Source organism: Chenopodium album, chromosome 17 (assembly GCF_948465745.1).
Source record: "Chenopodium album chromosome 17, dcCheAlbu1.1, whole genome shotgun sequence".
Taxonomy (NCBI): Eukaryota; Viridiplantae; Streptophyta; class Magnoliopsida; order Caryophyllales; family Amaranthaceae; genus Chenopodium; species Chenopodium album.
Genome location: NC_137850.1, coordinates 35,423,991 through 35,443,295, shown reverse-complemented (window position 1 = coordinate 35,443,295; position 19,305 = coordinate 35,423,991). Strand labels below are relative to the sequence as shown.

General features: G+C 38.4%; 1 non-coding gene across 1 annotated transcript; it reads left to right on the top strand.

The window, feature by feature from the left end:
* The first annotated feature begins 16,237 nt into the window (after positions 1-16,237).
* LOC145590417 (small nucleolar RNA R71) lies at positions 16,238-16,344 on the top strand. Its single transcript, XR_014102019.1, has one exon. It is a non-coding gene; the product is annotated as a small nucleolar RNA R71 (small nucleolar RNA).
* Positions 16,345-19,305: the final 2,961 nt, after the last annotated feature.

The window sequence follows — 19,305 nt, the reverse complement described above, 5'->3', positions numbered from 1 at the left end:
GAATAAAAAGGTCCGCATTGGAAAGACCATCCGTAATGCGTCAAAAACATAGGATTTTTACATGTAGGAAATTTTGGAATTATATTTCACAACTAGAATTGAAAAAACACTACGAAAAACTGGAAAATTCTAAGAACAGAAAGCTGCTGAGGCATGTAGGAACTGGCACTGAGAAAACAGTGCCATTGCAATGCGATGGCTCTGTCGCCGTGCGACAGCAATGTCGTTCGGCGACAGGGTCATCGTCTGGCGACAGGCCCTATTGTCCCGCGCTAAGTTCTTCCAATTCCGAGCCAGAAATCTACCTTCTTACTTTCACCAGTTCTAGTACTGTTTGCTCGATTCTCCTCTTTTCTGAACCCATATGTGTTCTACATATGGCTATAACCCTCAGGGAATTTACGCTCCATCTACCCAAACGAACGCTCATGGAAACGATGGGTACATCCGATTTGTGAATTCTCCAAATTGTGGAAGCAAGTTTAACTTGCGGGGTCCCATCCATACGCGCCAACCCTTCCTAAGGTAAGGCTTTTGCGCGATGCATTCAGACTCATAACGATGGACCCTCTTTGACTAACCCTTATCCTTGAACTTTAGAGAACTAGAGCCATGGTTAGGTTCCAAACTCATTGCATCATATTGTGCTTACTTGACTACTTGTGCATTCTTTGCTTGTGCATAACCTATATGTGTTTACACTAACCGTTTGTTTGACTTGTGAATAAGTCTAAATAAACTAATTAATGACTAAAGGACTTTGCTTAATTAATTAATGAAATAATATGAGTAATAAAAGTTTAAATAAATTGATCAAACTTGACTTAGTACGACTACAAGCTTGTCTTTTTAGAGTAAAACACTGGAAACAGATCCAGACTAATGTTCCACTAATAGCACAAGTGTCCAGCGTTATGCGACAACTTTGTCGCATCGCGCTGGTTCTGGCGTTTGGCGACAGTGCTGTTGCTTCGGCGACAATCTAGTTTTCTGCTCGAGTCTTCGCGACGAGTCAATTAATCAGTTTATTAACGGCAGAAGCTATATTTAGTCCTTAATTGAGTCTAAGCACATAGTTCCATGGTCTTACACTAGTGTCAAAGCATGTCACTTTCACTCACTAGTTTGAGCAAACACTTTGTATATACTTCTTTCACACCATGACCATGTTTTAGGTACATGCATGAGTCGTATTTTCCGTCATTTGAGTTGAGGGTCCATCCTATTTCCGAATATATTCATATCTTTCTATCTACATCACTTCTCCATACATTACATATCTCACACTTTCCTTCTTTCACACTATCTACATTCATACACCACTTTCATCTTACATGCTTTCTCCATGCATATCATCCCTCATTCTTCCATGATCTCTTCCCATCTATGGCATGTTGAATAGAGTTTGAGTCAAATGATTAACAAAAAGTATCCACAATTTCCCTTTCCACAACACTTGGTCAAGGAGAGAATAAGGGCGTTTAATCAGGGAAAACACTTTCGTTCAGGTCTTATTATTTGATAAACCGATTCTTCTAAAGAGAAAAGATAAGAAGAAAATGGAAACTCAAGAAGAATTCAATGAACTTAGGCGAAACTTAGCCAACTTAACTGAGATGATGAAAACTATGGCTCTTAAAGTCAATGACCCTACGAAACAACAACAAATGGAGCGAATGGAGGAAAGCTTGAGCAAGCTCTCCAGCAACTATAAGTTTTAAGGGATAAGCTCACAAGGGGTCTCAGTGGACAAGGAACTTCATCCGCAGAAGTTCAATGCCAATGACATCCCTAGGTTCAAACCAACTGACAATCCTTATTTCCACTTAAGGGCTTTTGAAACTATAATGAACATTAAGGGGATTGATAGGAAAACTTTTCACTCTTTGTTCTCACTATCTCTTGAAACCTTTTGTCAACAATGGTTCTTTTCTCTTGATAAAGAGAAGATCGCTACTTGGGATGAAATAATAAACGCTTTCAATGATAGATACAAATGTAATATTCAAGTTGAAACTGACCATAGACAACTTGAGATGATAAAACAAAAAAAAACGAAGGGTTCACCTCTTTCTTCAACAAGGGGAGGGATCGGAAACTTTTGCCAATATGGTTGAAGTTCCTACTAAAAAGGAGTCTATAAGGATGTTCATCAAGAACCTTCCAAGAAAAAAATTCAAAGCATTTGAAATATCAACACAATTTGAATACTTTCAAGGCCTTCTATGACATAGGTATTGAAATCGAAGATGACCTTGCAAAGAAAAAAGCTACAAACAATAGCAACAACAGTGGCTGGAAAGGAAAGAAGAACGACAATCCTTCTTCTTCTGAAAACACCCACTCTAGCAACAACGTTAGTACCTTTGATCTCAATGAAGTCTTAGCCATGGATAGTCAGGGACCTAAGAAGCAACTAAGGAAAGAGTTCACCCCCATTGGGATGAACTACGATACCGCTTTCGATCGACTCCATGCCAAAGGACTCATCACTCCTATTGGACCTCTTCAAGATCCAGCACCCGAAAACAGGTCACCCAACTGGAATGCTGACGCTCATTGCAAGTACCATCAAGGTAGGGGACATACTACTGAGAGTTGTTGGAAGCTAAAAGAGGCCATCCAATATTTGATCGATAATAACAAGCTTCCCATACCTCCAGCTGGCAAGAAGACCGAGTGACGATAAGACACAACACACGAGGCGAGCTTCAACGACAAGATTTGGTGACCTCTTTTTTTATTTCCTTTATTCACCCTTTCCCCAATAAGTCTAGCATAGGCCCCTTTTATTTTCCTTAGCTTTTATTTTGTAGGATTTTTCTTTTTTCTTTTTTCTTTTTCCTTTTAATAAAATGAGCATTTATTTCCTCGCATATGACCATTGCATTGCTTTAAGAAAAATCCATATTTAATTAAGCACAAGGTATACCCATGATTAGAGGCACCCTTTATAGCCATATCATATTACCATCACCTTTCAAATATATAATCCTTTTCTTGATAAACCACTTTCAGCTTCGTCTAACGAAAGACCTTTATTTTTCAACCCACATCTACCCAACCTTGGGATGGGATGGTGTGCAACTTATGCAAGTTCTAAATACAAAAGCTTGAGTGATTTTCTCTAGATCTCAAAAATTCAAAATAGAAAAAATAAAAAAAAATATAAAAGTGTGTAAAAGGGCAAGTGTTCCAATGTCATTGATATGAACATGTCTTTGCTATGAACACATCTCAGATTGCGCCTCTTATCGAGTGCTCGGTACTGTGCCTGAGAAACATGAATGCCAAGTGAGTGATAGACCGTTTGATCGGGATTCCCCACACTTATCAAGATAAAAAAAAATGCAAAAGCAAAAAGAGAGTAAAAAATAAACAAAAGAGAGCTTAAAAGTGAGGAAACCTCAAGCATACCAAATACAAATATTCAAAAGCAAGGTTGCACACCTTGAGGGCTTATCTAGGGTCTTGAGCCTTTTATCCCCTTCTTCTCTAACCTTTAGCCTAACCACATTACAACCCTTAAAAGACCTCTTTGAGGTATACGCACACTTACGCGAGGTTCGGCTAGAGCTACGTTCGGCCTTATTCCTAACGGATACATAGGCAACTTCACATTGGGGTGCGGCCGTAATAAAAATGCATTCACATCACATTCATATTCACACTCATACGTAATCATATCAAGGGATCTCCAATGCTCATCCCAATCCATTTAGAGCTAGACTTGGGGGCTTGATCCCGACATCATTTGCTTACCTAGCCTAAGAGTCACCATTATTTGACTCATCTAAAAATATACTTCCATACAATTAGCCTTTGCAGCCTAACGTTAGATTCACTTTCACACACATCAAAAATACATGACCAAATAATCCTTCCCTTATGAACCTTTTGTCATGAAATCTTAACACAACGTTGAAACATGCCTACACATATCAAGATCACTCATCACTCATAAACATCATTGCATCACAAAGTATGAAGTACTTAGCCTCCGTGCCTAAGTTACCTAAATACATTCATCATCCAGTCATCAACTAGGATAGTCTAAGATGATACAATCCTTGCAGCACGAGATAGAACGATCGACATTTGACTAAGCTCATTCAACATGCACTATCAAACACTACACTTGATTCCTTTTCGTGCCTTTCTTTTTCGGGAGAAAGTCGGTACCCTCCACAAAAAATGACAGAAAAATTTTGTTTTCTGCTTTTTCGATTCATATGGCACAATCACAACACAATGCACACACGAGTCATGTACACGTTGAGTCATGTCGTGTTATCACATTGAGTCAACCTCAAGTAAAAGCAATCATAATTTCAAACACAACTAAACCTTAGGCCAACCCTCAGAAAAATATAAGCAAAGTCCCGTACTCCAAAACATAGATGCAGGTACATTAAGTCCTAGACGGACAAGTGATCTTTACAAAGGTCTAAGGCTACGCAAGTTTTTTCAAGACATGAGAAGCTATCACTTCCAAGGCGTGAAGATGAGAGAATTTGACAAGACGCCTCAAGGAATAGTGATCTTTGAAAACATTCCCTAGGATGAGCAAGTTGTCACTTAATTTGAGAAGATAGCTCAAGGCGAAGTAATCATGGATGGCGTCCCCTAAGATGTGGAGGTTGTCGAACAAAACAACTTTGATTTAACAAAATTGATTATGTCCTGAGGCATGGATGACTCATACAGTAATTTTCTCGAGGCAAAGAGACCCATAATTATCGGACAAGTTTTCCCAAGACGAAGAGAATTGTCGATTGATGCACACTTCCCAAGGTGTAGAAGTTGGCAAATACATCCCAAGGCGTGGGTGCTTAGTGGAATTTCACTTGCGAGCTACTCAAGGCGTAGGAGCTCACGACAGGACTCTCAAGGCGTGGAAACTGTTATACTATTAGACTTCCCAAGGCGTGGAAAATCATCATTCAGAAGACTGCTCAAGACGAAGGAGTCTACGACATGTTCCCCGAGGCGAGGAAATTCGTCATCATTCATTTGTTAGTTACTCAAGGCGAAGAAGCTCATGATAAGAATCCCCAAGACGTGGAAAACCATCATTCAAATGGATCGCTCGAGACGTAGTGGTTCACTATAAGAATTCCCAAGGCGTGGAAGACCATCATTCGGTGAATCACTCAAGACGCGGTGATTCGCGATAGAATACCCAAGGCATGGAAGATAGTCGTCCAGTGAATCGCTCGAGGCGTAGTGGTTGGCGATAGAATTCCCGAGACATGGTAGGACATCACAGCAAAGCTGAAGATGGCTACAAGCAGCGATCTACGACGATGTTCCCTAGGATGTGGAAGATTGTCAAAAATAATTGAGGATGGCTACAAGCAGCGCGGTCTTCAACGATGGCGTTCAAGAGGCACCGTGGAGGTCGTCACTACAAAAATGCAACAACAAAATCAGATACCCCAGAGACTTGTGCTCGACGGTGCAAGATACGCGTTTCTTAACTCTTTTATCTGTTTAACTAATGTTAGTTTGCAGGTATCGGTATTACAAGAATGATTTAGGATTGCAGAACGTTCTGAATCACTCTCCGTCCCTATCACTACATTGACTTTTGTTTTCAAAACTTGCGTTTCTCCAAACTCAGTCAAAGTGGTGGCTTCTGTAGACACCCAAATGTGTCTCCCCAAAAGCCAAACCCAGTGATGAATACCTCTCACGTCATTGATTATCGAACGAAGTGAAAGTGTGAAAAGTCTTGTGATGCGGTAGTTTTTAATAAAATACCTTCTTTCTATTTTCGAAAATATTCCTTTTCGTACTCTATTTATTGAAAATATCCAATCCAATTTAGTTTGGTCCATGATAAGGGTTCAATAAAAGTGTAGTTGGATTGGGCTCGCATACACCTTTCGAACGATATATTATAAGCCCAATTCCGATGACTAATGAGGAAGTTATAGGCAAAATACTAAGTTGGGCTCAAAATAAATTTTATATGCGGCCCAATGATCTAGAGGAGGACCTATTAATTATTATTCCTAAAGTCATTAGGATTGACTTTAAGCTTCTAGAATAATCTAGAAGGTTCTTTTAAATTCTAATAGAGTTAGGATTAATAATTATATTTTTGAAAAATAAAGAATTTGATTTCGAATAAAGTAAGTATTTTGTTATGATAAATCTGTTTTAAAACTGATAAACGCGGAGTCTAATTACTTAATTATATTAGGAAAAGGATTCCGTACAAAAGCGCGTTTTATCTTTTAATCAGCGCCAAACGACAAGTCTGTTGCCAAACGACACACTCTGTTGCCAAACGTGATGCTTGTCGCATGGCGCTGGAGCCTGTCGTTCGCGACAGGAGCCAGTTTTATTCCGAGTCGAATTCAATCTCTTTTTTATCATTTTCAGACTATTTTCTCTATAAATAGGGTCCTTATTCCCCGTTTTCTAATAAGCAACAATCATCTCATCTTTCTCTCTCTATTCTTTTTCTATGCCTAGCCCTTTTTAAAAAATTCCGCATTCGCAAGTTCTAGACACACCTAGCCAAGTTCGAAGTTGCCTTCACCCTCGACGTGAAGTTGATAATTTCTGAGGGTTTGGTCCCAAATCCCTATTTCAATTATTTAATTTAATTAATAGATTTAATATTTTCTTTGAAGTTACTAACGTGTGTATTTTGTTATTAGAAAGAGATACGAGTAAACAAAGTATGTAATTTAATTACTTCTTTATTCTTCTTTTGATATAAAAAGCATGTTTATAATATTTTAATTTCTAGTATCATGTTAGGATGTTCTTTATTGCTTTCTAATATCATGTTTAGGTTGCTTTCTATTCTTTCTTCTATCATGTTAGTATCATGTTAGGGCTAAAGCTTTGATCTTTAATTCTTAGTGACATGCCAGGAATTGTTATTAATCGTGTTGGTATCATGCCTAGGATCTTGCTAATATTATTATGCTTTGATGAGATTGAGATTATTATTATTGTTATGATGATTGTTGTGTTTATAATTATTATCATGTTGCTTGATGATATATATATTATTATTATTGCATGATCACGCCTTTTTATGCATGTTTAAAGGGAATTTGTACTTGTAATTTCGCTTAATAAGATAATTAATAATCTTGTTTAGGCTAATATGATTTTAATTCAAGTGATCGTCAATAATATATTTGTTTGTGCATTAATATTCAACCAACATAGATTAAACAGGTTTAGGGTTAACCTATTGATTGTATGTTTGTCAGAAAGCGTACATGAATATGAGAAGAATAAAGTAGAGGCCTATTATTAGGGCAGGTTCAACCTCTTTTAGGTTGGATTTGTACCTTCATCCCCGAATATACAGTCAGCGTTCCAGACCACTATGGAGTTAGCGATCTCATGGATCGTGAAGGGGTGTAACCTTCACCTTGTGAACGGTTTACAAGTTCTTAAAACTTGTTGGCGACCCTTTTGCTCTAGCTTCTTTCCCTTTGGACGCCACCATGGTTAAGTGTATGATCACAGTGGGGTTCAAGTTTGGGATTCTTGAAATCACTCCCTACACCCTATAAATACCCAACTTGGGGTATGGGAAAACTCACTTGAGTAAGAGCTCAATTAGGCATCTCCACTTGATAGAAAACCTATAAGCTCATAATTACTCGGGTAGTCTTTTTGGTCGAACTTGGCTAACCCCTAAGTATTGGACTAGTCAGGTCGAGTTGCGGGTGGATTTTCGTTGGAGGTCCTTGCCATTTGTGAGGCTCGGCTTTACTCAAGTAAGAGCTTCGTCCGAGTGAGAGAAGCACGCTTCAAGGGTAAATTAGTTATTTCTCTATTCTTGTTAATTATGCATTTTGTTATATTAATTGTGAGTTTGTTCTAGGGATCGGGTTTTATTTCCACGATGAGTCGGACTCATAGAAACCCAACAGTTTTTCCTACCCCCTCCACTAAATCCCCCATTCACTAAAACTCACTGCTATCTCTTTCAAGCTCTTCTTTTCACTCCACTTATCTTTTATTTATTTTTCACAAATTTCATGTCTTATTAAAGGTAGAGTTTTAAATTGACCTTTATCACTTTGGAAATTTTAGAAAGTATTATATTACTTGCTACTCCTCCCACCCCCTCCTCCCTACGCATTTCCTTTTTCTCTATAGGCTCTATCTCCTCATGTCACTCGTTTTTTTATGGATTGTGAATTTTAGAAGGCCTTTTTCTACTTGATACCATCCATGAATCTATCTATTTATCTTTCCAAAGCCTTGTTTTCTCACTCCCTTTTCTTCCCTCTCATAATTTCTGATTTTTGTAATTTTAGTAATCTCTTCCTACTTTCTCACTCCTTCAATGTACCACACTTTCCCTTCCTTCCCTCTTCCCTATAACTTACAATTATCCCCTCAGATCTCTCTCAATTCTTTTCTTTTGCTCCACTCGTCGTCTTGTGTTTTTTAGTTATGGTTTAACAAAGAAAATAATTCAGAGAGTTGGTAACTTGGTGGACAGGGCCAAGTCGGGCTGTGCTGAGCCTATACTGGCCCTTTGGTCACTTCTAGGTGAAACAATAGTTAATATTGAAATCCCTGCACTACCATTTACATCATCAATAATCAATTAGTAGGATGCCTCAACATAGAACAAAGTTCATAATTTCTGCAATTTTCTTCTATCATTAGTATTCAGTTTTTTTGGTCCTAAAGTTTCTTTACCAAAGTAAGTTCCCTACATAACCCACATTTTTCCAGAGAATCCCAGCTAATATGTCTTCCAAAAAGTGTTATAAAGTGAATATCACCCTCATGTTCTCGGAAAATGGGAAAGCAAATCATGTTTTATACATCTACTCATTATCTTATAAGCTACACTCTAATCAATGTGGTTTGTCTTGTTATCCACCACTAATGAATGTGAATTTCTAGGCTTGCATTCAATGAAGTAATTTCTAATAATGCTTGAACCTCTCATACCTGATCACTTTGATGTGCACTTGCTATGTTCTCATCGAGTAGTGTCACCAAAGACATATTTAGCTCATTATGCTCAACCATCTCCAGCAACTGCACGGCAAAGACAATGACATATGAATTCGTATGACCAAATTAAAGAGTTTACATTCAAGGCCTCGAGGCTTCATTCAGAAAGGTGTCAGAAGTAGCATACAGTTGAGTTTACATCCTTAGAAGTGAAGATCTTTGTAAGACTTTGCTTTGCTTTAACTAGCTCACTCTGCATTTTATCATACGCTTCTGCATACCTGCAATGGACCTAATTAAACACATGAATTAAACGTGCAAAAGAAAAAGACAGATCGTAAAATCATCTAAGATTAATAATAACAAACCTGCTGCTTCTGAAAGAGCCTTCAGCAATGCCTCCAAGTCTCCAACTCAATCAATCTGTCCTCCATTTTATTCATGATTTAAGGAGTATTTCTGTAATTCACAAGTGATTTCATTGAGATAAAAACATAAACATACATTCACTTCTCCTATCATCTCCATTCTTCAATTGTACAGGCAACTTGGAGTAATATTATAACTTCAAATCCAAATATTTACAGCTTCATCTTACAACCCCCCAGGAAACAAAAACCTAAGCCGACAATATTATAGCACGGGTAACACTGACACGGAGAACAAAAGTAAGGGTGATAGTTGATAGGCTATAGTCGTAGTCACCTAATCAAAAGTAATTCCTAAATCCTCTAACTATGCAGATAGGGAAGAACGGTCGAACCACAGGGAAACAAGTAAATTTATTCCTAATTAATTAAGAGCAATCTAAATTATCAAGTAACCAATTTGTTGTTGTTTAAAGGAACTATACTACGGAAAATAAGAGTAGGGAGAAATAAAAGTAGGAGGAAATCAATTAATAAAAGACCTAGGGCATAGGTTCACCAATAAACAATATTCCAAGGTAAAACATAATAATCAATCATCAATGCATCAATTAACCAGATCATAAAGGGCTTTCTCTACGTATTACAATCACAGAATTAATCTACCGGTATTAAATCTCATCTCTCGTATCTCGACTTAACCATTTATAAATTAACCTGCCTATTGAAACTAAGCCGAAACATCAATTCTCATCTCTCGAATCTCGAATCAATATTGCTAAACTCATACATAAAAGACCTGCCTAAATCTAGTTGCATAGCATTAAATCAATCAATAGGAAATTAACCAAGCATTGACAATTAACAATTATAAATTACCCCTTCATATTATTTATGGATCCCCACAATCCTAGAAAGAAAACTACTCACACATAATTAAATCTAAACTAAACAAAGCATGATCAAAGAAAGGAATTAGATTACTGAAAATAATAAAGAAGAAATCGTTACCAAAGTTAACAGAAATAAAAGGATTGAATCAAGGCAAATCTAACAAGCATGCATCAACATCAACCAATCTCATTCATCCAATCACTCATCCTCCCTAACAATTGTCAAATAGAGCAAACCACATGAGTATATAGAATTCAAGACTAGTGCTCACACACTCACTCTCATTTATGTGGCGAGTAAAAGATGTACTCAATCGCTCTCCATCCCAACCCCTTTATGTGAACAATGCCCTCCCAACTCACACTCTCGTGTGTTTAAGAAAACATGCACTCAACCTAATAGTCGACTCGAAATATGTCAAATCATCCTTTGCATTGATAAACAACTAATTTCACATTCACACAACTCTATGCACAAAGGTCGGAAGGTCTTCAAAGCTTGTAATGTAAGGCTAGGGTAAAAGGTAGGATAAATTTGGGAAAATGTGAGAGTAAAGCAATGCTTAAGGCATCCAAATCCTAATAAAATCAAGGTCAATCAATAAATGAGAACCAAAACATCTCCAACACAATTCAACTCTACAAAAATTCACCAAACAACCAAATCAATATTAACAATATTTTCAACTCTTACAACAAGTCACTCATACAAATATGATATTATAGAACTTGAGTGAAACAAACTTTGAACTTTTTTTTTCAACTCGAATTATTTTCTTTTAAACCAAGTTTTTTTTTCCATGAGCAACCTTCAATTTGAACACTTGAACATTGAAACAATTTTTTTCTTTTGCTCTTTTTTTTCTTCTTTTTATCTCACATTGGAATATTTCAACTTTGAACAATTTTTCAATTTTTTCCAATCACAATATCAAAAGAGCAATTTACTCCTCTTATTCATCCACATTGTGAAAATTATATGCACACTACAACTCCCTCACCTCACTAACTACTAGCTCCCCCAAGCCAAGCTTGGGACTAGTAACCAATGGGGCAAAAACGGCTTGTAATGTGGCTAATTAACAACAAAAAGTCAAGGCAACAACATGGGTAGCAAAAAGGGAATAAATGTAACTAATTTCATCTGAAGGCTACCTAAAGAACAAATGCCTTCGTCCTCCTCAATGTGCATACTATTGAGTCATACAAACATTACTCAAAGTTGGAAATCAATACTCAAATTCATTGACATACTAGGAACTAACACGCAATTCCTTACCAAATCAACTAGTCAAGCACTATATTCACCAGTAGTTGGGCGAAATTGACGCATGTTAAGGTTTCCAAGCAATCAGATATCAAATCATGGCTAACCTATCCACAATGCTCATCATCATAAACCAAGAATCAAAACCATTTTCAAGTATGGGGCACAGGGAAGCATGATTTACAATTCATTGGAACGTATTTTTGGATTTTTTTTATTTTTTCAAAGCAATAAATCTAGCCTAAGAAAGCAATAAAAACTATACTATGAAAGCAATAAACTAAACTAAGCACACCAAAAATAAGAGGAAGAGAAGAAGAAAGATACCAAAATCCAAAAATCTCCCCCAAGCCAAGATCAGACAATGTCCTCATTGGCTCGGGAACTAGCCCAGCATGGCTAATCCTCATCATCCTCATCCATGGAGCCAAATCCTCCACCGCTACCACCTGCATTACCTGCACCGGAAGAGCTACCACCAAAATAATCAGGCTGAAAACTCCCCCCCGCTGGTCCCCCAAAAGGAAAGTCTTGGCCATACCCGTGGAAAGATGAATAATCAGTGTAAATACCATGGGCGGTGGGATCTCTAGCGTATCCCTGGGGTGGGGGCTGAAACCAATCAGGGTGAATAGCATCGTCGGGAATAGCACCCCGACGAGCATAGTCATCGTACACGGGATACAGAGCTCTACCCTGGTTCCTCTCGAGGTACCCTAATCGTGAATCAAGGGAGCTAACTACTCTCCTAAGGTCACCGTGGGACTGCTCTATACGTCCTATGGCCTGACCAATACTCTATAGGTCCCAAACAGTCTCAGAGTCATTCCTAGAAGGAGGTGGAGGCATATGAGGCATATGGGGTGATGATGGTATCACCACAGGCTCAGGCTGGGGTGGTGGTACTGGTGGTGCTTGCCCCTGGGCGTGGGCAACTAAAGCAGCATATGTATAAGACTCTTGCCTAGGGGGAAAGGCGGTCAACTCGGGGTTAGGGAGGGGAAAAATAGGCAATGGTTGCTCCGTCCCTACCCTAACACACTAATAGGGGGTTTGGCCATCCATCCGTACCCAACCTAAGTCCTCTAGATGCCTAGTGGTCATGTAAGTATCCCCCCCAAATTTAGTGAGATAGTGAGGTCTACTCTCAACAAACCCGGCCTTCTCAACCGCTATCCTAGTAATTAGGCCTCCTAATCGAATAGGGGGTCGACTGAGTGCTACTAGCGGTGGCATGTCTACTCAAGTGGTGAATAATGTACCTACCAATGTTCAGTTTACCATACCCAAACACATAATGTCCAATTATAGCTAGTTTGTTAGTTTGTGCATTATGTGGTTCATTCCTACCTAGAAAACAAACACCCGAAAATCTTTGCAAGATTTTGGGAATAGGATGATGAATAGGTCGGGCACTAGCATGTTGGACGTTCGGGGCCGGTAAACCAGTCAAAACAAGGTAAATATCGTCCATTTTATATTCTTCATGCCAATGGTGAGGTAATTCCGATTCCAAATCAAATAATTTACAAAATTCAACATAAGTTAAACTAATATTCCTATTGTTCAATCTAAACAACAAATTCGGCCCATTTTTACTATTTACAACATGCAAAGAGGAAATAAGTTCACAAGTCAATTCACGATACGTAGGATAATGCATATCAACAAATTTTCTCATTCCTATATCGTTCATGAATCGTCTAGCATAATCAAATAATCCCAAAGACTCAAAAGTAGGGCGGTGCAACCACCGTGAAGGGATTACCTCACGCTCATAGAGCTTTTTAAGCCGTTCCTTTTGCTCAGGGGTTGCAATTCAAATGGTTGGCCACTGTGGAAGTTGCAACTCCGGATCGTATTGTTGGCTCGAACTAGTACTCCTCCCAAGTATTGATCTTGCCCTCTTTGATGCCATTTGCAAAAATGGGTTCGGAAAAAAAAATTTGTTTGGAATTAGGAAATTTTGGTGTAGGAATGTAGAGGATGAAGAGAAAAGAAATATGTAAGAATTTTTGAATTTGGGTGAGAAATGGAGAAGAGATCTTAGAGAGAAGGTAGGGAAAAGTGAGTTTTTAGAGAGAGAATCAATGGAGGAAAGAGAAAGAGATGAGAAAAGAAAGGCGGAAGAAGAAGAAAGAAAAGAAAAAAGGAAGCGGCAGAGCTCGCGCCCGGTCGGGCGATCTGACATTCGAATTTTTCCTCTTCTCGCGCCCGGTAGGGCGCCATCTCGCCCGATCGGGCGATGCAACGTTTTAATTTGTCTTCACTCTCGCACCCGGTCGGGCGCCACACCGCCCGATCGAGCGGTAAAAATGTCCGTTATCGTCAATTCTCGCGCCCGGTCGGGCGGACGTTCGCCCGATCGGGCGAAAATTAGTGATTTTTCTACTCAACTCTCGCGCCCGGTCGGGCGCGCAACAACACTATGAGTATGAGAATTTTCTTCTCTTTTCTCCAAAATTAGCTAACTCTTTTCCTTCGAACCTGTACAAAAACTAATAAAACTCATTAAATTCTCTCCTCTCTCCTCTCACAAGAAAAAAGAAAGAAAGAAGACTAAACTAAAAAACAAGAAAATACAGGTTGCCTCCCGCAAAACGCTGGTTTATATAGGTCCCGCACGACCCTCTTACCACAACTAGAGAAATTAAGACCCTTGGCCTATCGCCTGGTCGGGTGGTTCCTCACCCGGTTGGGCGATCTTTAGACCACGATTTTGCTTCCTGACACGACCGGTAGGGCGCTAACTCGCCCTATCGGGTGGATCCTCCTTGGCTTGAACTGGTGGTTCTTTGTTACTGCTCGCAGGGGAACTCTTTTTGGCCTTTGGTTTCCTCGGTCTTGCACTTGATTGAGCAATTGCAACTCGATCCGGTGGGATTCTCACTATAGGCTCCGTTTTCGCAGCTTGCTCTTTTGTCTCTACCTTCTCATCGTCGAAGCCAAGACCTTTACAGTAAAGGGCTCTTTCTATCAACTTCCTCTTGTCATCTGTTTGTTTCTCCTGTAGAAGATGCAACACAAGATACCGCCTCCAAGGGATCTTTAACAAGAGCTTGGGGCTTATTCGAACAATTATCAACCACATCAATGCTGAAACACTTTTCCTCTGTCATGGGGCTTTTAGGGGTATTATTCAAGTTAAAAATAATTTTATCATCCCCTACTAATAGTGTCAGTTTACCACATTTCACATCTATAATTGCTCCTGCATTATTAAGGAATGGTCTACCCAAAATAATTGGTTTGCAAATACTCAGCCATATCAAGAACAAAAAAATCAACAGGTATATAAAATTTACCTACTCTAACTAGAACATCCTCCAAAACACCTAGAGGGTATTTAAAAGAACGGTCCGCCATTTGCAGAGTAATATTGGTAGCTTTTAATTTACCCATATTTAACTTAGAACACACAGACAATGGCATGACACTAACACTAGCACACAAATCACATAATGCATTATCAATCAACAGAGTGCCAATATGACAAGGGATAGAAAAACTACCCGGATCTTTTAGTTTAGGTGGGGAATTATTTTGTAGTACGGCACTACATTCTGCAGTAAAAGCGACTGTCTCCACTTCACTAATAGACCTTTTCCTAGTCAATATTTCTTTCATGAATTTAGCATATGCAGGAATTTGTGTAAGTAATTATGTGAAGGGAACCGTTACCTGCAAATCTTTCACCATCTCCAGGAACTTACCAAACTGCTTATCCAATTTTGTTTTGAAATGTCGATTGGGGAATGGAAGTTTGATAACTGGCTTTTGAACTCCACTATTCTCATCCTAAGTTGCGGCCTTCCCTGCAATGTATTGTCAGAAATATTAGTAATACCCTGTGGCCCTGCAGGGTTAACATCGTTTGGTTTAACAGAATCAAGATTAGCATTTTTCGTTAAAACAGGTTCATCATCTCTGGGCATAGGAGGCCCATCATAATGTGAACCACTCCTCAGGGTAATTGCAAAAGCTTGATCTGTAGGCCTGGTTGGCTGCGATGGTAGAGCTCCCTGCTGACGGGTTTGTAGGGTAGATGAAATCTGCGCAATTTGATTGTCCATGATTTTATTATGAGCTATAATCGAATCAATTTGTGCATCCCTACTCTCCATGTGCTTTTGCATGCTTGAAAACATTGCTCTAATTTCTGACATAACAGGGTCGATAGGTGGAAGAGTTTGTGGTTGGGATTTCTGGTTAGAATTGGGATGGTAATATTTCTGCTGCGGTGGTGGTTGTTGTTGTGATTGTTGTGGAGGTGGAGGGTTTTGTACATTGGTACTCCGGTAGGAAAGATATGGATGGTTCCGGAGGCCAGGATTACAAGTGTTGGAGTATGGGTTACTTTGCCTATAGGTTTGGAAGGCATTAACTTGCTCCATGGAACTCCTACAATCTTGCTCCCAATGTCCTACAATTCCACAATTTTCACAAAAAGCTTCATTAGTATTAATAGCAGAAACGTTAGCTACAAAGTTAGGATTAGCAGTAAGATTATCCAATTTCTGGCAAATAGATGTTAACTAAGCCTGCAAAAAGGATACAGAATCAACATTATGTTTTCCTTTGTTAGCAAACCCTCTCGGATTCCCATATTGGGAATTGTGAATTGCCATGTCTTCGATAACTTGACCTGCATTTTCAACATTAAGGTTCATGAATCTCCCACTAGCTGCAGTAGAATTGATCTAGATGAGTTTCCAAGCCCATTGTAAAAAGCTTGAATTAACTGCCACTGTGCTAAATTATGATGAGGACACTCTCTCTGCAGATCCTTGAATCTTTCCCAAGCCTCATATAAAGTTTCATCTGGCACTTGGGCAAAGTTTTGAATTGCACTTCTCAACAAAGCTGTTCTCTTTGCAGGGTAATATTTGTTATAAAAATTCAAAGCAAGTGTCTCCCAGTCAGTAATACCAAGTGCAGTTCTATTCAAACCATTAAACCATAATTTAGCTTTTCCACATAAAGAAAAGGAAAAGAGAATCTCCCTAATTTGGTCCTGGGTAACCCCAGCTTGCCTGATGGTATTGCAATTTTGACAGAAATCTGCAATGTGAAGATTAGGATCTTCACCCTTAGCTCCACTGAATTGCTTCCTCTCTATCATCGTGATAAATTGAGGCTTGATCTCAAATTGCACCCTATCAAGGGCCGGAGTAGGAGTAAGGTGTGGAAAATCTGTCAGCGACGATTGCGAATAATCGCTGAGCTTGCGAGGTTGTGGAGGTAGATTTGTCATCTCTGATTCAGGTTCTGAAAAAGTTTCCGAATCGCTAGAATCAGATGGGATTTCCAAAGGTGGATTTCCTTCAGAAGTGTCTCGTATCTGCCTGAAAAAGTTCTTCTGCCTATGAAAAGATCGTTCGATTTCAGGATCGAATGAAGTGTAACCTGATCTAGAACCCCTAGGCATAAACACAGAACTATACAAACAAATATGAGAAAATTGTCTCAAAGAACTTGCGTTCTATGAGACAAGAGAAAATAATTTAAACTACAAAAACAATCAGAAATAAAAATAAAACCGTTTCCCCGGCAACGACGCCAAATTTTGACAGGCTATAGTCGTAGTCACCTAATCAAAAGTAATTTCTAAATCATCTAACTATGCAGATAGGGAAGAAGGGTCGAACCACAGGGAAACAAGTCAATTTATTCCTAATTAATTAAGAGCAATCTAAATTATCAAGTAACCAATTTGTTGTTGTTTAAAGGAACTATACTACGGAAAATAAGAGTAGGGAGAAATAAAAGTAGGAGGAAATCAATTAATAAAAGACCTAGGGCATAGGTTCACCAACAAACAATATTCCTTGGTAAAACATAATAATCAATCATCAATGCATCAATTAACCAGATCATAAAGGGCTTTCGCTACGTATTACAATCACAGAATTAATCTACCGGTATTAAATCTCATCTCTCGAATTTCGACTTAACCATTTATAAATTAACCTGCCAATTGAAACTAAGCCTAAACATCAATTCTCATCTCTCGAATCTCGAATCAATATTGTTAAACTCATACATAAAAGACCTGCGCAAATCTAGTTGCATAGCATTAAATCAATCAATAGGAAATTAACCAAGCATTGACAATTAATAATTATAAATTACCCCTTCATATTATTTATGGATCCCCACAACCCTAGAAAGAAAACTACTCATACATAATTAAATCTAAACTAAACAAAGCATGATCAAAGAAAGGAATTAGATTACTGAAAATAATAGAGAAGAAATCGTTACCAAAGTTAACAGAAATAAAAGGATTGAATTAAGAACAAAGTTATAGAGTTGTAGAAAGAGAAAGTGAGAGAGAATTTTAATCTAAACTAAGTAGAAAGAGAAAGCTAAAGGGAAGAAGTCCTAAAATTACTTAACAAAAACGTATTTAAATTAAACTCGAAAATCCTAAACTTAGACGAACTAAAATTAAGCTTAATTATCTTCCAAAAACACGCGCCCGGTTGGGCGCCACACCGCCCGGTCGGGCGCGCCTTTTCTTCATCAGGCCTTCTAGGCGTGAGATCGGGCGACTTATACTCTTCCGCCCCGCCCGACCGGGCGCGCCTTCGGGCGAGACCATCTTGGCCGGGCGAGGCCATCTTGGGCACTTTAAGCCACTTTGGGCAAGCCTTGGACTTCGATTGGGCCCCGATCATTCGGCCCAATCTGGATTTCCTCTTTGGGGCTTGACTACTCGGTCTAATTGCCTCGGTATATCGGCCGTGCTCCTCTAATGCTCGTAATTGCTTCATAAAATCCCGAAAAAAATGCTCCAAATGTGCAATTCCTTGCAAAACTCAACCAAGACTACGAAAACACTAGAAAACAACAATTAGCAATAAAAGTGGCTCTAAAGAGCCAAAAACACTACCAATTACGACCAAGGGATGGAGGTAAAACACTATATAAAATAGACATATCAATAGTCCAAGCAGTCAAGTTCTTATGCAATACAAATTCCAAGAAATTAGGCTATATTATCTCAACTTATTTAAGTACATTGTTACTTAATTCCTATTAGAATCATACCAAATAGACATGATCGGAAAAATCCAATTTAGACCAGATTAAGTCTTTTTTTTAAAAAAAAAAATCTCAATGTCTAATATCTCTATTTCTATATTAATAAAGATTATGAAAATTAAATATTGGAAATTTACACATTAAGATAAAACTAATAAGATCACACTAACAGATCAGACCAGGATTTAGGAATTGAGATAATAACACTTTATTAGTGAACAAAACATAGCCCTAATGCCCTATACAACATGAGCACCTGAGACAAAGAGACATTATGACTCAAAAAAAATAAGATCCCGCTAAATAAGTCATTAAAACAGGAATATAAAGTGTCAAATTATATTAATCAGAGCCCCATGAAGACTTACAGAGGCAATAAAGACTTTGGCCACATCCAGAAATTGTTATCTTTCCATCAACACAAGAACCAATATACACTCTGTAAAGTTTGAGATCTTTACACTCTCTTTCTAAAGCATGGTTGTCTGTTGAGTGAGGCTGCAAACAATTTAAAAGGATGTGAGTTGACATTAATTCAATCCCTTAACAAAGATGTGGTCAACAAAATAGACAAAAAATCCTAAATAAACATTCAATGATATCATTTACCTATGTAACAAAAATTGCAGTGGGGTTTGTATCTCTTACAAACATACTATCCAATAATCGGCTAATCAGGAAAATATCTACATATAAGTTGTGTTTATGAGTTTATTACCTTTTCATGATACAAACCACTCTGCAATTCTGCTGCTCGATAATCAATAAAAAGAAT